This window comes from Vulpes vulpes, chromosome 6, assembly GCF_048418805.1.
Source record: "Vulpes vulpes isolate BD-2025 chromosome 6, VulVul3, whole genome shotgun sequence".
NCBI classification, from domain to species: Eukaryota; Metazoa; Chordata; class Mammalia; order Carnivora; family Canidae; genus Vulpes; species Vulpes vulpes.
Genome location: NC_132785.1, coordinates 124,336,638 through 124,353,766, shown reverse-complemented (window position 1 = coordinate 124,353,766; position 17,129 = coordinate 124,336,638).

Here is a 17,129-nt window from a genome sequence, read left to right as displayed (position 1 = left end):
AAAAAGAAAAAGAAAACATGAATTTGCTTTCTTGAAAATGTATCCAATTGAATTTCCTTTTCAAATAAGAACTGAATGATTCCTTCATTTCAGTTAGAGCCTGGCTTCATAAATACCATCTCTGCACAGTATATTACGCACATCATTTATTCAGTAGATATCATAATATATTCAGGGCTGCTCTTAGGGAGAGAAATTTCAATATTAGATAAAAATAGTGAGATGACGGCGGTAACTGTGTTTGTCTGGTACACGGAGTAAATAGGATTGTTAGCGATTGCTCAAGGCTTCGGGAGAAGATACGGAAACAAAGATAGCTCCTGCCCGATTCTGAGCCAGGCAGTGGCAGAGGTTCAAGGAAGCTTGATTACCTTCCACCACCGTGTACTTCTAAGCAGGGCCCAGAGATGAGTTCCCCGTTCCTTATATTTTCTCATAAGAATAGCTGAATGTTATCCTAATTAGAAATCTGTTCAGATTTGGAAACAGGCTGGTGTTGCCTTCTCTCCCTGTCCCTCCATCCTCCCCACGTCTCTCTCCCCCACCTCTCTCTTTCGCACACATGCACTCCTGATAAAGTTCAATGTCACAAAGAGTCAGGGGTCTTGGCTGGACCCCCATCGCTGGCCAGCCACACAGATGCGCCTTTGGGTTGGGCTCCCACTGTCTCTGAATGTGCGACCCTCAATCCACAATGATGGAATTGAACCCAAGACTCTCCAAGCCTCCCGGCTCAGATCCTATACATTGAAAAGCTGGTTTATATTGAACACTAACGATGCCCAGGACCACTTGTGTGCTTTCCATGCATTAACTCATTGAATCTTCACAATCCCCTGGGAGATAGGCACCATGAGCCTCCCATTTCATGGATGAGGAAACTGAGGCACAGATAATTTGCTTAATTGGCTCAATGTCGCATCAAGGAATTGGCCCGGCCGGAAGTCTAGCCTGAGCACTGCACAGGCTCCCCTGAGGCACAGAGCTGCGTGCAGTGAAGGAGCCTGGGTCAGACAACTCCAAGGCAGGGCCTGAGTACAGACACTAATGTGTGCACAGATTGACTTGCATAACACTTTGCTTGCACCAGACAGAACAGAGAATGGAAGAAGCATCCCGCCTTGTCATCAGGAGCTCTAAAGCTCAGTTGGGAGGAGTTGATCTAGGGATAAAGAGCTGCAATCCTGGGGAAGAAGACGGTACAAGAAAGGAGACCCTGCCGGTGCCAGACCCAGGCCTGAAGGGCCAAGGGGCACCTAATGAAGGATGAGTGTGGGTGGGGCTGTGAAGGGTGGGCCAGGTGAGGTGAAGGGAGGGAGGAAAACACAGAGTGGGAGTGTGAGCACCTAACAGCAGGTGGCTGAGCTGAGAGCTCCCTCCCGCAGGGAAGGGAGGCACGAAGGAGGCACTAGGAGCAAACCTGAGCTCATTTTTCTATCCTTTTTATTGTTGATAGAGCTGAATGCCAGGGAAGGGTCGCAGTCCCTGTGCAAAGTCTGGCTGAGTTTTTGCACAAGGATTCCTGGCCACATGGGTGACGGGTGAGTGGTCAGACAGAATCACACACACCAAACTCTACAAAAGCCCATGCAATGGCACACGATGCGAATCTCTATCACCTTCCGTACCGGGACAACATGGAGTAACATCTAAGAGCATAGCATCTAAATTATTGCGATTAACTCAGTTCCGATCTATGCTTCTCATCTCTTCTTCTGAGGCTACCCAGAGGTGGGGAGAATCACGTTGCTCTGTGCACAGCCCCGCCTGTTCCTCTCCTCCTGGCTCCCACACTCAGGCCCAGCGGGGCCCACCGCTCAGGAAGAGTGGGGTGCGTGGGGAACACCAGCGCTCAGTGGGACCAGAACCGGCTCCCTTAGCCACTGTTTTTGTCTCATTAAGAACTTCCTTGTTTCTGCGCCCACCAGTAATAGTCTCTGTGTTGTTGTTTTCTCAAGCTTTCTGACAGCTTCAAAACCGAGAAGCATGACTCAATCCTAGTGGGGGCTCGGTTTGATTCTCCTGAATGAAGGAAACGAAATTACATATGTAGGAAGATTCTTGAATCTTGTTTTTTCCACTCTGTTCACCCACCCTCAGAACCAACCCCCATACTGAAGTCAGCAGGTGCCAACGTGTGTCTTTCTTGGGCTTCCGCCTCCTGGAGAGCCAAATCCTCCAGCATGGGGCTGGAAGCCTGCATGGCCACGTTCCTGCTCAGCCCCCATGATTCCGGCAGGTCACTGCTTTCTCTGCAGGGACAGATGAGAAAGTTGAAGTTCAGAGTCATTACAGAGAGCAAAGAAATGTAGGATGTGGTTTAAAAAAGAAGAAGAAAGAAAGAAAAAAAAAAAGACTCAGACACAAGTGCATCTGATTCCAAAGTTTTCATTCTTACCATTATGCTCAGTTTGATTCCCCCCTGGATGAAGAGAAGAGGGTACACCTGCAGGAAGCTTCAGCTCAGTTCCTTCATCTACTAGGTCCCACAATAAAAGGTTGCTCAAAAACCGATCGAGAGAGCTGAATAATCCACAGCTTGATGTTTGCAGGGGGTGCTGCAGGCACAAGCATCCACTGAATTCAAACCTGGATCTTCTACGACCAATTGCCGCTGGTAGACGTGGGAAACAGGCTGGAGCAGCCAAATCCACACTGTGTTTTGATCTCACGTTGAGCGCGTGTGGCTCAGGCTGGGGTTGCCTGTGCAAAGTCCAGGCCCACGGGATCCCTGGGTGGCTCAGCGGTTTAGCGCCTGCCTTTGGCCCAGGGCACGATCCTGGAGTCCTGGGATCAAGTCCCATGTCAGGCTCCTGGCATGAAGCCTGCTTCTCCCTCCTCCTGTGTCTCTGCCTCTCTCTCTCTCTCTCTCATAAATAAATAAATAAATCTTAAAAAAAAAAAAAAAAAAAAGGCCAGGCCCACCAGACCCTCGGCCGTGCTCTCCTCCTTCCCATCATCTCAGCGCACCTTCCCCTGTCCACTTACTGTGAAAGAGTGGGGAGAGAACAGAAGGAAAGTTGGATTGAAGGGACCTGGGAAGGGAATTCCTCCTTCTCTTGCATGTGAGTCTGAGATTCCATTTCTTCCTGCACAGATGACAAGGATTGTAGTAAATGAGGTTAGGACCTTTAAATTGCTCGGTCTCCCCCTCTGTTCCCTCGCTGTATTCACCTCCTCCTGTTGGCTCCTGCTTTCAGGAGGCTCAAAGGCCACGGCCCAAAGGCAATGCCCGGCACAACCAGATTTGCGGACGCGGGAGCAGAGAGGACAGGGAATCTGGACTGTGGACAAGGGAGCAGAGAGGACAGGGAATCTGGATTCTTCCACGGGGCCCTCCAGCTGCACTTAGGGCCAACCAAGATTCTCCTCCCCTGCACAAGGATTCTGAGAGCCCAAAGGGTCTCCAGCACAGGAAACTTGGTTAGCATTCTGCTCCGAAGACAACCTCCAACCCAGACTGGCCTCGTGGAGACCCGCAGAGCGAGCTGTGATTCACGCTTCCTCCTGCCCCGCTCTGGGGTGCTGCTCCCTGCTCTTCCCTACAGAGAAGGAGGGAGTGATGCCAGAAAATGGGACTTACAAATAAGAGAGGGAAGAAGGGACCCAGGGAAAGTGGAAAGACAAAAAAAAGGGGGGGGGGGGATCCAGAAGACATAGAGAGCTGGCACCAGGGAAAGAGGAGCCACACAAGCAGAAAGGAAAGGGAGGCCAGAGAGAGAGAGAGGAAAAAAAAAACTCCACCAGAGACAGGAGAAAGTCAGGACACGGGAAATGCCTCAGACTACACACTGTGAACCTCTGTGCTCAGCTGTTTTGAAACCCGAATTTATAATGTCAACCAGATTAAACTGGAACTTATTATCCATTTTCAGGACAAGTCACCCCATCACCACAACGGCTTCATTTCATCCCCCACAATATGGGGACAACTGTTACGTCCACCCATCCATGAGGAAGACACTGGGTCTTGGACAAGATCATTTCTCCGCAGCTCCTTAAAATTTCAGCCCAGACCCAGGCCCGTCCGATGCCAGGGTGCAGGGCCATCCAGCGGCCTGGGCTGTCTGTCTTCCAATTCAACCCTGTTCTCACCCAAAGAATCACAGACACACAAGCTGACCTCCAATACCTAGAAATCACTCAGGACTTGGGAGGGAAGACGGTTCTCAATCTGAAGCAGATGCGACAACTTACTTGGGGGCTGGACCTCAAATGCCCTAGAAACATATACATGTATTTTTATCATAGGCCAAAAAAAAAAAAAAAATCAACATTTTCTGGAAAACCACACACCCACGAGGCAGATACGACTGCAACTCTGACGATAAAGGTATATATCATGAAAATTAACAAAGGGACACCCCACCAAAGTGGAGTCAGGAGGCTCAGAGGGGGAGCCCTACCACTCATCATCCTTTAGGGGAAGAACTGACGATTACAGACCCCGCAGGAGAATGGTCGACCGAAAAGAACCATCGATAACAGGCCCCACAGGGAAAGATGTACATCGCATCCCCCACAAGAAAGAAACTGTGCCCACAGCTCAGCCAGTGAGAAACCTCAGCACCCAGAACCCCGGCTTCCCTCCAGTGGACTTTCACTCAGAACGACCTCACCCACCTTCCCCTTTCTTCTCCATAAATTCATATTTCTTTCTTTTGTTCCTTGACATAACCTCTGGTTTTGTCTTAGCCTGTTTGTCCCAGATTGCAATCGTCTGCTGTTCCCAAATAAACTCATCTTCTACTGGTAAAATAACCACAGTTTTATTTTTAACATGAACTTTGTTAATTCCTTCATTCATCATTTGACCCCAAACCTACAAATAGCTGCAGGGTGCAAACTCTGGGAACTATACAATTATGAAATCATGTGAGCCTCCGCCCTCCAGGAGCTTACCATGCAGTGCAAAACCTAACACACGGGCTTAAATATATCTCAAAGAAGATGCGATAAAGGAACAGCACCAGGAACCTGCGCTGTCTGGCTAACAGCACGCCCTTTGGCGCTGGTTTGATCTCTCCTTCAGGACAGCTTTGGGGGCAAATCAACTTTCAGATCTTCAGTTTGGTCACATATACAATGGAGCAAATCGGAGCCGTGCCACCCAGTTGCCATGAGGAGTCAACGGGACCCATCCCTGTACCCGGCTGCCCAAGTTGATTTATTACCAGTTGCCCAGTAAACATTACATGTCCCAGTTCCATTCCAAACAGGGAACACTTTTTTTTTTTTTTCAGTTTTCAGTTGATGCTTTTTTTTTTTTTTAAATCTGCGTTTTTTGTTTTTCTCCTATTCTTCACAAGTTTAATAAAAGGGACAGTGAGCTGGAAAGGGAAAACATGTCAAAATGCGAAGAATTCTGAAAATATATCTTTCCAAATTGTGCAGCTTGGTGCTGGCAAGATGACAAGGGCCCCTACAACCCAGTGCAAACACAGTGCTGCAAAACCACGCAGCTTGCGTGTGCAATATATGTATGTTACGTGCCAAGTGCTAAACAAGTGCTTTTAAACAAATGACAAATATGATAAGCTACTCGGAGGATAAGGCCAAGTGAACGTGAGGGTTTCCTGGATTCAGATGTGGACATGTGCTCATCTCATCCGAGCCCAGCCGGGGACCCACACACAGCACCCCCTCTGCTTGCGGCCTCCTCTGCAGGCTTGTGTCCGGCGGCACCCAGAGACACAGGTGCACACACCATCAGGGACACGCAGCAGAAAATCTACCTGATGTTCCGCACTGGGGCCAAAGGACATCGGACAGCACTTTTTTTTTTCCACCCCCCAATCAACTTCATAAACTTAACCAAAAATTCCGATTGCTGTGTGACAAATCCAACAGCTCGTGCTGAAAGCGACTTAAAATGGAACGGGTCATAAACATTCCCTTCTATGCCGATGCTTGATGCCATCGTTAAAAGGGAGAGGGGATGACAAAGTGAAAGGGTTCTTTGTGGTTCTTTTATGTGAAGATTACATTTAAAAATAACCAACTAACCGTCTGCACTTTTCGGGGGCCTGACGTCTCGAAACGCATTTAGATTGATGCAGAGCCGGGCTGAGGTTCTCGTGCTGAGTAAACAGTCAAGTGTTCTTAATAGGAATTGCAGTTTCTCGACATCTGTTAGGGAAAAGGGAATGGAGAAACAACAATTTAGAGTGAGATTGGTTTTGTTAAATGCATTTAAATTCCAAGATTAGTGGTGTTCTTTCTTTTTCAATTAGCATTTACTTGTAGAAAGGTTACAGCTGAAAGGGCTGGGGAGGGGCTGGGGTGGGTTTCTCTGCTCGCCGAGAGGGCACTCCCAAGCACAGCAAAGCGAAAATAGGAAGGGAGAGAAAGGCTGAAAAGAAGCTAAAGCCGGTGCCAAATCGTGGAGGGGAAAACATTCCAAAAAAAATAAAATAAAATAATAGTAAAACGAAGTCGAATTGGGGATTTGATGCTCCTGTCCTCTGGGCAGAAAAATCATAAATTGCTCCGAGAAAATAGAGAGACGTGTATTTTCCAAGCCGGTTACTAAGTCAAATTTGCATGACTTCCCAAATATATACCACGGCTCTGTTTGAGTGTGTAAAGAGCTGTAACTAGCTCAATTTTTTTTTTTTTGATAGAAACATAAACAGAGACGAAAAATGTAGGGAATGTTTCACCTGTTTTACTGCCATTAAATAAACCTCATCTGCTACCAAGCTGTTTTGGGTGACATTTGTTAAATAAATACATTTTGTGGGAGACTGGAACACGAAAGTACAGACATGCCGCTCTGTTCTCAGATAAACTCTGTTTGTTTTGCGGCACCCCTACCCTGGCCCTGGGGGTGGCAGCGTGAGGCGGTAAATTTGGATTTCTGTTTTCACCGAGGTAGCTCGGGTCTGAATTTACAGGGCTTCAACCACAAGGGCGTGTTGTCCTTGGTAAAGTTTCTTTCCACTCTCTATCCCTGCTTCTGCCCCCTATATCCCCTCCCACACTCCCTTTCTCTCTCCCCTCGACTGGTTTTCTTTTTAATTAGGGACAAACTCAGGATTGTTTCAGCACTTGTGTAGGAATTCCTTTTATAAATCTCTCAGTGTATATTTTGTGCATGTCTATGACCTTTAAGATGCTGTTAGGTCTTCATGAGGATTTAAAAAATATGTGTATTGAATATTTGCCTAATGTCAGGCCGGTCTTGCCATTCCTACTTAAAAACAATAACAACAAAAGCAAAACAAAACAAAACAAAAACCCAAGGGCACCTGGGTGGCTCAGTCAGTTAAGCCACTGCCTTGGGCTCAGATCTTGATTCCTGGGGTCCTGGGGTCTAGCCTTGCATCCTTTTTGCCTGCTCAGCAGGGAGTTTGCTTCTCCCCCACCTAACCCTCCCCCTGCTTGTACTCTCTCCCTTCTTCCCTCTCTCTCTCTCAAATAAATAAATAAATAAAATCTATATTAAATAATCTAATCAATAAATAAAATGTCTACTAAGACAGTTCCCTGTGGTATCTCCAAGGATATTCCAAGAGGCACCAAGATGGCTTGCTGTTTGCTGATTTCCTAGGTAGAGTCTCTGCAATTTTACAGCAAGCATCACTGGAGGAAGTGCTGAATAGAGAGAAGCGTTGTTGCATTGGTTGGACAGCAGAGGAAGGTTTTCCCAGCCCCCAGCCAACAGAGAACGCTTCTGATGATAACTAGAGGTATACAGTTCTAGAACATTCTGCAACCAGACTTTGGGCACAGGATGCTCCATGGGCAAGGTTCTTCTGGCTTTTCAGCTTGCTTCCTCTGAGAAATTTCGTATGCTGATTCTTTTCAATTATCTGTCAATTTTCAAAATGCAAATAGAAACATGCATGTCATCACTTTGGTACTCACCAACTGATTTCTTCCAAGCATCCAGACCATAAGTGAATGCAGTTCAATATGTTCTCTTCCCTTTTTTAAGTGGAGTTAATATTACTGTGCAGATTTTGGTCAGCTTCCAGGAACCCAGTGTGTGGAGAGGCAGAATTTTATTTTAGAAGCACAAGTTGGTTTGAAAAATGTGAACTCAGCCCAACTATTTCTTTGTTTCCTCTTTCTTGCTAGACATATTTTATTTTTCTACAAAAAACATTTCTTTACCCGTACTCACATGCACACACACACACACAATTTTGGCCAAATTATGATTACTGCTAAGAATGTTTTTAATTCTTTTATATGCTTAGCATACAAAAATGTATAAGGAAAGAGGAAAAAGTGGCCTGTAAACCCAAGACAAGATGATACCTGATAATAAACATTTTGGTGGGATTTCTTTTCATCACCTTGTATGCATAGACATTTTATAGAGTGGCGTTCGTGGCAGTTTGCCCTTAACCTCATCAATAAACATTTTTATATATCATTAAAATATATTTATCTACATAACCTAATAATATGTATATATAATATTTTACCTAATTATTCACCTGTTTGGGGGCATTTTGTAGTTTCCTCTTTTTTTATTTTCATGATTACAGTAATGCTTAAATAAACCAATTCACGGAAAATGCCTTTCTATGTTGGATTATTTTCTTAAAATGGATTTCTGGAAATAGAATAACTAGGCCAAAGGGTACCAACATATTTAATGTTCCTGACGCATATTGGCAAATTGCCTTTCATAAAAATTATACCAATTTACCCTCCTGCAACTAACACATAAGAGGGCCTGTTCACAGCATCCCCTCTATTCCAAGATATTTTTTTTAAGTCTCTGCAAATTGAAAAATGAAAAACAAAATGGTAACTCTTGCCTGGAATAATTTTTAAAACATACACCGAGTAACAGATTCATTTTTAAAAATACCTCAATCCATCAAGAAATTTAAAAGCTTGTATCCAGGATGTTTCCTAGCCAATCAATGCTCCCAAACCAGGGCGCTTCATCATACATGGTAGACGGCGTTGTTAGAAGACCGGTAACATTTTGCATGCCGCTGGAGAAGTATACCGAGTCCAGGAAATATTTCATGGAAACAAGGACAACACGCTTTTTTTGCATACAATTGAAGGCAGCTCGCACTAGATTCTAAGCACGACTGAATTAGGGCATCTTTACGCCTGGAATTTTGATGACTTCATAGGACCAGCCTTGTGCTCTGCCAGAGGGGGGCGGCTGGAGGGTGCCCTTGGTATTTGGACAGACACTCTGTGTTAAAGGACAAAAACAAGAGATGTTTGAGAACTTGGTTTAAAACAGTCTTTTTTTTGAGATTTTAGCCCTAAGAGAACACTCGACTATGCAACCCAGAGAAAGCAGCCAGGAGATTATTGAAAGAGGCAAAGAAAACAGCAGTATGTCCAGAAAACAAAGGGAAAAGCTTCTCCTGCCAGAGGACCTGCCAAAGACCACCCTGGGGTCATTGACAAGCACCTTTGTGCTCTGCCTCCATAAGTTTCAAAAAGGAAAGGTTTGGTCAACAAATGCTGCTTTTGTTTAAATGTGCATTATTCCCGCAGGCTGTGTGTGTTTTCTGAGTTAATGAAGTCCCCTCTCATTCCTTGAAGTTTTTAGCCACTTAAGTTCCCTCAAAGAAGAGCCCAGGAACAACCAAACCTAAAAGATCTCGAAATAGCTCTAAGAATTGAAAGGGGGATTTGGTGGAAAGGGGAACAAGCAATCACTCTTTGAACAATCTCAATGTACAGATTAGCACCCACAGTATCTCCATTTACAGGGCCCTAATCATAGCACCCACAGTATCTCCATTTACAGGGCCCTAATCATTTATGCTTCCATCAGCAATTGCCAGCAGTCAGGAGCAGGTACTCCTGCACCACCGATTATTCAAAACCAGAAAGGAGGGGGGAAAAAAAGAAAAGAAAAGAACACAAGAAAGAAGTGCAAGTGCCACCGAGTCAAAGAAGCCTGCTCCCTCTCCCCAAATCCTCAATTCCCTTAACTGTCGGATTTGTTAAAACTGAGCCCCTCCTCTGGGTTGATGGCGTGTTTCATTGTAAGAATATTCCCCCTAACGGTAGTGACCGGGCCCGCTTAATGAAGTGTTCCCTAAATTAAATCTACCCTTTCAGAAAGGTTACTCCCCAAACAAAATGAACAGGAAAATGCCTCTGGTCCGTATAAATGTCATCCTGCCCTCCAGTAAATCTGTTTTAATCACTACTTTTAAGGAAGCAGCCCAATTGAAGAGGAGGGGAAACTCAATTACTCTGTGTACCAAGACACCTGTCAGAGGGGGTCACACACGGTGCCTGCCAGAGGAGCCATCCTCTAGAGAGAGGCAAGACACGGGGTTCTATGCAGAGCCCTCTTTCTTCTTTTTCCAGGGAGATCACTGCCTCCCACTGGGGAGTGGAGGCAAGACGGCTGGTACCAACGGGTTCCCTGTGAAGGTGAGCTCTCCTTGTCTTTTCTCATGAATCCCTTACCACAAGATGGTTAAAGAACTCCTTTCCCTTCTCTTTATAGAAATTAAAATGGGATCCCCGAGGAGTACAGTCCACTCCAAGGTCATCAGGCCAGAAAGAGTAGAGATGAGACTTGTATTCAATTTTGTGCAATTCCAAAGGTTTTCAGTCTGGCTCAGAGGCACCAGCTCTGTTTCCCTTTGAGCTTTATAAGCCCATTTAAAAGAAATAGTCAGTGTGGGAGGATGAATCAGTCAAATTACTCTTAATAGCAGAGTTGGGCAAAATCTGCTTCCTTGACACTTCGAAGTACATTCTTCAGTAGAATTCCTGGTGTCTGCAGGATGCCAAAGAACCAGCAGATCCGGGAGGCAGGCCGAACCCAGGGTGGAGGCTTACTGATCCCAAATCAACCTTTAAAAGTCAACCAAAGAGGATTACAGGTGACCACTCCAGAAAAATTTGGGTTGGGAAATGACAAACAGCAGGTACTCCTTGACGCGGATTCCAAATAAGCGTGTGCCTTGGACCCGGTTTCGACAAAGTCGTTCATATGCTTTGCAAAGCTAATGTGCAGAGGCAGCCTTCAGTGCTTATGTTTTTTGGAATTAAGTTGCATGACTGTGCCTTGCTCTCTAAAATGTGTAAATGTGTAAATTATGCTAAAACAGATTGCCAATGCAAGTTGAAGAAATGAAAAATATGGTGCACTCTCACGGTAAGGGTGCAGGGGTGTGGCTTGCCGCCTGATGTGAAAGACAGCCTCCAACTCTCCATTCTTGGGGGCTCTGGAAGGGATTATTAGAAGGGAGTAGTGAAATGCAAAGTAGCTTGATGGCTTTTTCAAGGGCCCAACATCTGATATGTGATCTCTTTCACTGGCACAAAAGACAGCATGTAAATTATGTGTGTTATGTAAGCCCTGTTTCCAAGTCCTATAGAATGTCCTCAACCCACCATATCCTAATAGAAATATCACAATCACGTGCCAAGTCTTGATCCCTAATACGCTCAAGAACATAAAGGTAAGGAAATGCCCCCACCACATCACTAACTCCAGAGGTGTGTCTGCGCACATGTGTGCACATGTGTGTGGTGCACTCCTGTTACTGTGAATGTTGCCTCAGTGATTGTGATGAGGAGACCAGTCCTATCTATGAAAATGCCATAAAGCCATAGACAGTCCCTTACTTTGAGGAAATAAGAGGAAACACACCCTCCAATATTTCATAGGTTAGGAAGTAATTGCCAATCATTTTTTGTAGCCTGACATTATCTCATGAAATGAAGAAATAATTATGAAAATTGTTTTTGAGCCAATAATGACTTTGTGAGTCTCAGGACCAAAGACACTGCCTGTGACTAATGAATCATACAGCTAAAAGAGCCTATGGTCCAGTCCCTTCACTGGAAAACTAAAAACACGAGTGATTTCCCAATATCACACAGTGAGTCTGCTACAATACATCCTAACCTCTTACTAAGCCCTGTGTCATAATCTACTCAATACAAAATATTATTTGGAGATTCAACAAAATCATTCTGCAAATTAAGCCAGACTATATTTTTCAGCTTCCAAAAATGCTTCAAGAATTAGCAATGACTCTAGTTTTAAATGAAATGGATAATCAACATTGCAAATTTTCCTAAAGGTCATAAGTTGTACAATAAAAAGGAAGAAATTTAGATACTATATTTATAGGTAGGTCCCTACAGCTTTGTCAAGAAGCAGAAACATGATTCTGTAGAAACCCGTTGACATATGCAGCCAGTTTAATTGGCAAGAAGATCTGAAATCGGTATGCTGAAAATAGTGATGTCTAATTGTGCACCGAGATTTCAATTGGTGTTCGGGAACCTTCCAGTTTCTCAATTTTCATCCCCTTTTTTCTCCCTCCCTTCCTTTGCTATATTGTTTCCTCTCATTTCCTTTTATCTGCCATCATGAGAAGGAGACAAGACGCTCGAGGTGACAACTCTGAATTGGCAGTGCCCTGAAGATATTTTCCCCTTCTAGTCTTAATATGGAGCACTGCCTATATTGTGAAGTATAATAATGGATTCATGAACTTCACCTACACATCTGGTTAAATTCATGGTTGAACCCTACAGAGATGAGGTACGGGCATGTTCGCATCAATGACTTTGAATCTTACATAGTAATGGATACTTGAATCAAAATGTCCCATTTATTTCTCACAGATCATCTGCTTATCAAGTAAGCAGATGTATTCCCAATGTTTATATCAGAAAACAGCATCTCCTTGTTTACACATAGAATTCCCGGGTTTATGCGGAAATTCTACGAGCTGAGCTAGAGGGGCCCGAGGTCAAGCCCATAAGGAAGACCTAGGACATCTGATCTACCATCCAGCACTATCTTTGCCTATCTTAGCCTGTGATTGGTAACCAAGGATTAGTGGTGATTCAGGGTACTGGAAATTATCTCCAAACTTAATAGACTCTCCAAGAGAATTTGATCTTAAGCTACCATCACTTACAAAGAAATATAATTATTGTATGAAATACTTCGTCTCAGTTATTCTGTCTTTTGAGATCGAAGAGTATACTTTTTATCTTTAAAATTTTTAATTCTTTATTATTTTTAAAGATTTTATTTATTTGAGAGAGAGAGAGAGAATGAGCAGGTGGCAGGAGCAGAGAGAGAGGGAGAGACAGACTCCCCACCAAGTAGGGAACCCCATATGGGACTCGATCCCAGGACCCTGAGACCATGACCTCAGCCAAAGGGAGATACTTAACCAATTCAGCCACCCAGTTGCCCCTAAAATTTAAAAATTTTTAAATCTTTAAAATGTTATCTTTAATTTTCAAAAAAAAAATCATATTGTCATCACCTTGCACACTGCGTAGCATCCTGTAGCATCTAACAAATAGTAGGTAAAGAAATGGATGAGACAAAAAAAATCAATCAAACAGAAAGAGACTAGTTTTTATAGGATTCAAGGATTTGGACCTCTGATCATTTGAAACAGTTCTCTGCTATATTCCTGTTTATTTTCACAAATGATTTTTGCATCTGTACATCCTAAGTATAGTTAGGTTCATTCAACCTTTCATTTGAAAATCCGAACTAAATCTCCAAGGACTACCTTGAAAGTAAATATATTTATTGAGAAGGATGTCCTGCAAGTTATTGTAGTATTTCATTTGTATTGAGGGTAGATAACTATACATAACTACTGGAAATAATTTTATTAAGCTCTGGAACACATACTGTGTGGTCGATGTCAGCCTGGGCATTTTCCTACATATCACTGAATCATCCCTTAGCTACACATGTAATGTCAACTCTATTCCACCTCCTGACATCTACTCCAGAATGAAAGGCCAGGTCCAAGGTCATTTAGATACTTATGGAACTAGAATTTGAATCCCTGTGTGTCATTCTTTGCAACTGCATATCCATATCAAAATGAAATATCCTTTTAAAAATAACTCAAGATTCTTGAGGATCAATCATGAGTGTACCGTATTTACCCAGCCGCTCCGTCAAAGAATGCCATTTATCAAGAAACTACTTCACAAGAACTTTAACAATTTAGCTTCTCGAGTGATTGATTTCAGAGTTGACTCTCATTAGATTCTTGCGGGCTATGTTTAGCAAAATGGATTATGTAATCCATTTTTTTGAACTGAATTTTTATTATCAAATATATTTTCTAGACAACTAGTCATGATTGAACTTTTTGATGGCTCCAACTTCAAAACTACATCTTACATAATTCTGAAACTCGGCACTAAAAATATGTTGAGAAACATAAATTAGCATTTCTAGAGGGAAGAATGATGTGCATGATTCAAGTGTTCTCTGGAAGACGGTGAAGTGTAGGGGCTAAGGTGGTATAATTGCTCTGACACTTCCCCCACGTAGGCTTGCAAAGTCTGTTTATGTCTTCAAGCCTCAGTGTTCCTGCCTGTAAACTGGGGATAACAAAACACAAATCTTTTCAAATACCTTATCAAATGTGCCATGAGGGCACAGAGGAAGTGGCTGGGAAAAGGCTTTGTGGAACTCCGAAGTGAATGCCAGCTCCAGAAGGAACTCATGGTGCTCTGGGTCTCATCTGCTTCCCACACTGACAAGAGCAGATCAAGTTTTGACCAGCAGAACGGCCACAGGCCTATCAGTAATTTTGAAGGAATTAATCCAGATAATGCTGCCCCTACAGATCCATCATTTGTTATGAATTCATTGTTTTCAACTGTTGTGGCCACTGGTCTTCCTTCTCAACCTGAAAACGTTACAGACTCTTTATTGAAAACTATGATAGTTATTAACATCATCATAATTACCTGATAGTGATTAAGACGATCATAATTATATGTTCAGGCTGTCTTCTGTTTAAGACACAGTCTACGTGGGAGAGAGCCCCACGATGCCTTTGCAACAGTCAGGAGTGTACCATCCTAACCTGGCACACTTCCAGCCAGGGTAATTGCATTCTGCTCACCAAAAACTCCCTATACTTTTCCCTGGAGAAGGTCTCCCTCATTTCCTGTTCAAAACCAGCTGTGCTGTGGGGCTGGCAAGCAGCTGCCGTGTCGCTACCCGGAGGTGGCTGTGTTTCAACACGGGTAGGAACAAGGCTTGGATGTTTCTGTGGCCAAGGCACCAGAGAAAAACCAGGGAGTATTCAGGCATTTTCTTTTGCTGTGGAAAACAAAACAGAACTTCTCAAAAATATTTATCAGTAGATGTTATAATCCAGGGCTGGTGGGGAGAGGGAAACATGGCTTTATTTTTGCATGTATTTTAAAGTTTAAAAAAAAAAAAAGCTCATCGTTACATAAGATCACGTAGCTCCAGCTGCCACATCTCCAATCAGGGAACGAACAGTCTATTTTATTCTAATTGTTCATAGTTAAAGATGACCTATTGCACCTCCTAATTAATTACTGAGTTTCTTGTAAGATTCTCTAGTTTAGAGTTAAAGTTGATATAAAATCTGGACCTCTTTCTGAACCGTGATCTTGCAGATGTATTTTTGAATAAGAACATGATTCTGTTTACATGATGTTTAGTGAAAGGGACGACGGAGATGTTTGTGGCTTCATGTGGGCCTCCCATAAAACCCCATGCAGAAGATGAAACATGACACCCGCTTTGTAATCTATCCAAGACTCCTACCCAGAGTCCATACGTTTCATATGTATGTAATCAACTTTTATTGGTTCTTGAATTACATTCTGCTAGCACAGAACTCCCCTTTGCCAATTTGAACACAATAACAGAGCTTGGAAGTGTCATTAATAAAAGGCCGTGTGGCTTGAGCACAGTGAAACATTTATAAAAACGCTCTTGCTTGTACCAGGGCTTCTTCTGGTGGAAGCAAAGCTTTAGAAAAAAATACTTCACAAGAAAATTAAATGACCAGAATTAGAACCTCCATAGACCAAAAAGTGAGCAAATTGTTCTTTCATTCATTCTCTCCTTTGCAAAGTGCTTCCTGTCTGGAAGGCAGACTTTAAACATGCATGACCTGGATCTGCCCATAAGGAATTCACATGAGGTGAACCAGCCCTCGCAGGTGAGAGACTGCGGAGTGTTATCATCTGAGAGAAAAGCATGTGGCTACTGAGGAATATTTCTAGAAGCAGCTCAATGCTTCATGATCCCAAACCAGAAATTGCCATTCACCTTGGCATACGGAGGAACTCTATCAGGCTAGAGGAGACAACTCATCCCTCATATCTGGACTCCTACTAACAGAGCTCGAAAAGCTAGATGTTTAGCTACCAAAATGTTCACTGAATCAGTTTCAATGAAAAACAGACCTGACAGGGACAAAATCCTCATGTTGACCCAAATATTTTCTCTCCGTAGGCAGCTGTACCAAGAAAGTCACTGAAGCTCAAAGGTTGTTGGGTGAGCTCCCTTGGGGCACAGGCAGTGAGTGGGTGGTTCTGACATCTGATGGGGACAGCCTCACACCTGTATCACCACTGAGAAAAACTCTGGACCAAGGACTGCTTTTGCTGGGAGAGTTCTTATGGATCAGACCACCAGGTCTAGTTGGCTGACTTCCCAGTTCTGTGTCTTGGGCTGCTCACCTGTCAGCTAATCATGACAGTTTTTTCCTGGTAAACATTACAAAGGCCACCAGGAACCCACTTCTTAAATGCTCACTTCATTCCAACTCTAATTGTCAGACATTATTGCTCATTCCTTAGTTTGGGTTTGAGCTGTACCCAAGCTCCAGTGCACATCTAAGGCTTGCTGGGTTGGTGTCCGCAGACGGCCACCCCACCCATTGTATGTGGGTATGATGATTTTCATTCTCAGAGGCAAATATTGATCTCAGGATTAGGGAGCACTGTGATCTCCAGAAAGAAACTAAATTTCTGTGTAACCTAAGCCTCGTTTGTGACACAATCCACAGGCACACACCCTTGTGCCTGTAGTGTTCTTCATTATGTACACCCCCATTATGTATGTAATGGGGTCTGGCTTTTCCTTCTTGGTCCTGCACATGGAATTTCTAGAGCATTCATACCTCCTTGGCCTCTCTTTCACCTTTGACCATTTCATTGCATGGTCCTTGCTCCATACATTTCTTGCATCTGCCTCTTCTTAGCTGTCCCATTGCTGTCATTATAATTCAGTTCCTGACTACTTCCAGACTGACCTTCCATGAACATCATATGGCTGCAGGATCCAGCTCCCACTGCATACAATTCTGCTTTGTACCCCAAACCCTGCAGCGGGGACGCTGTCC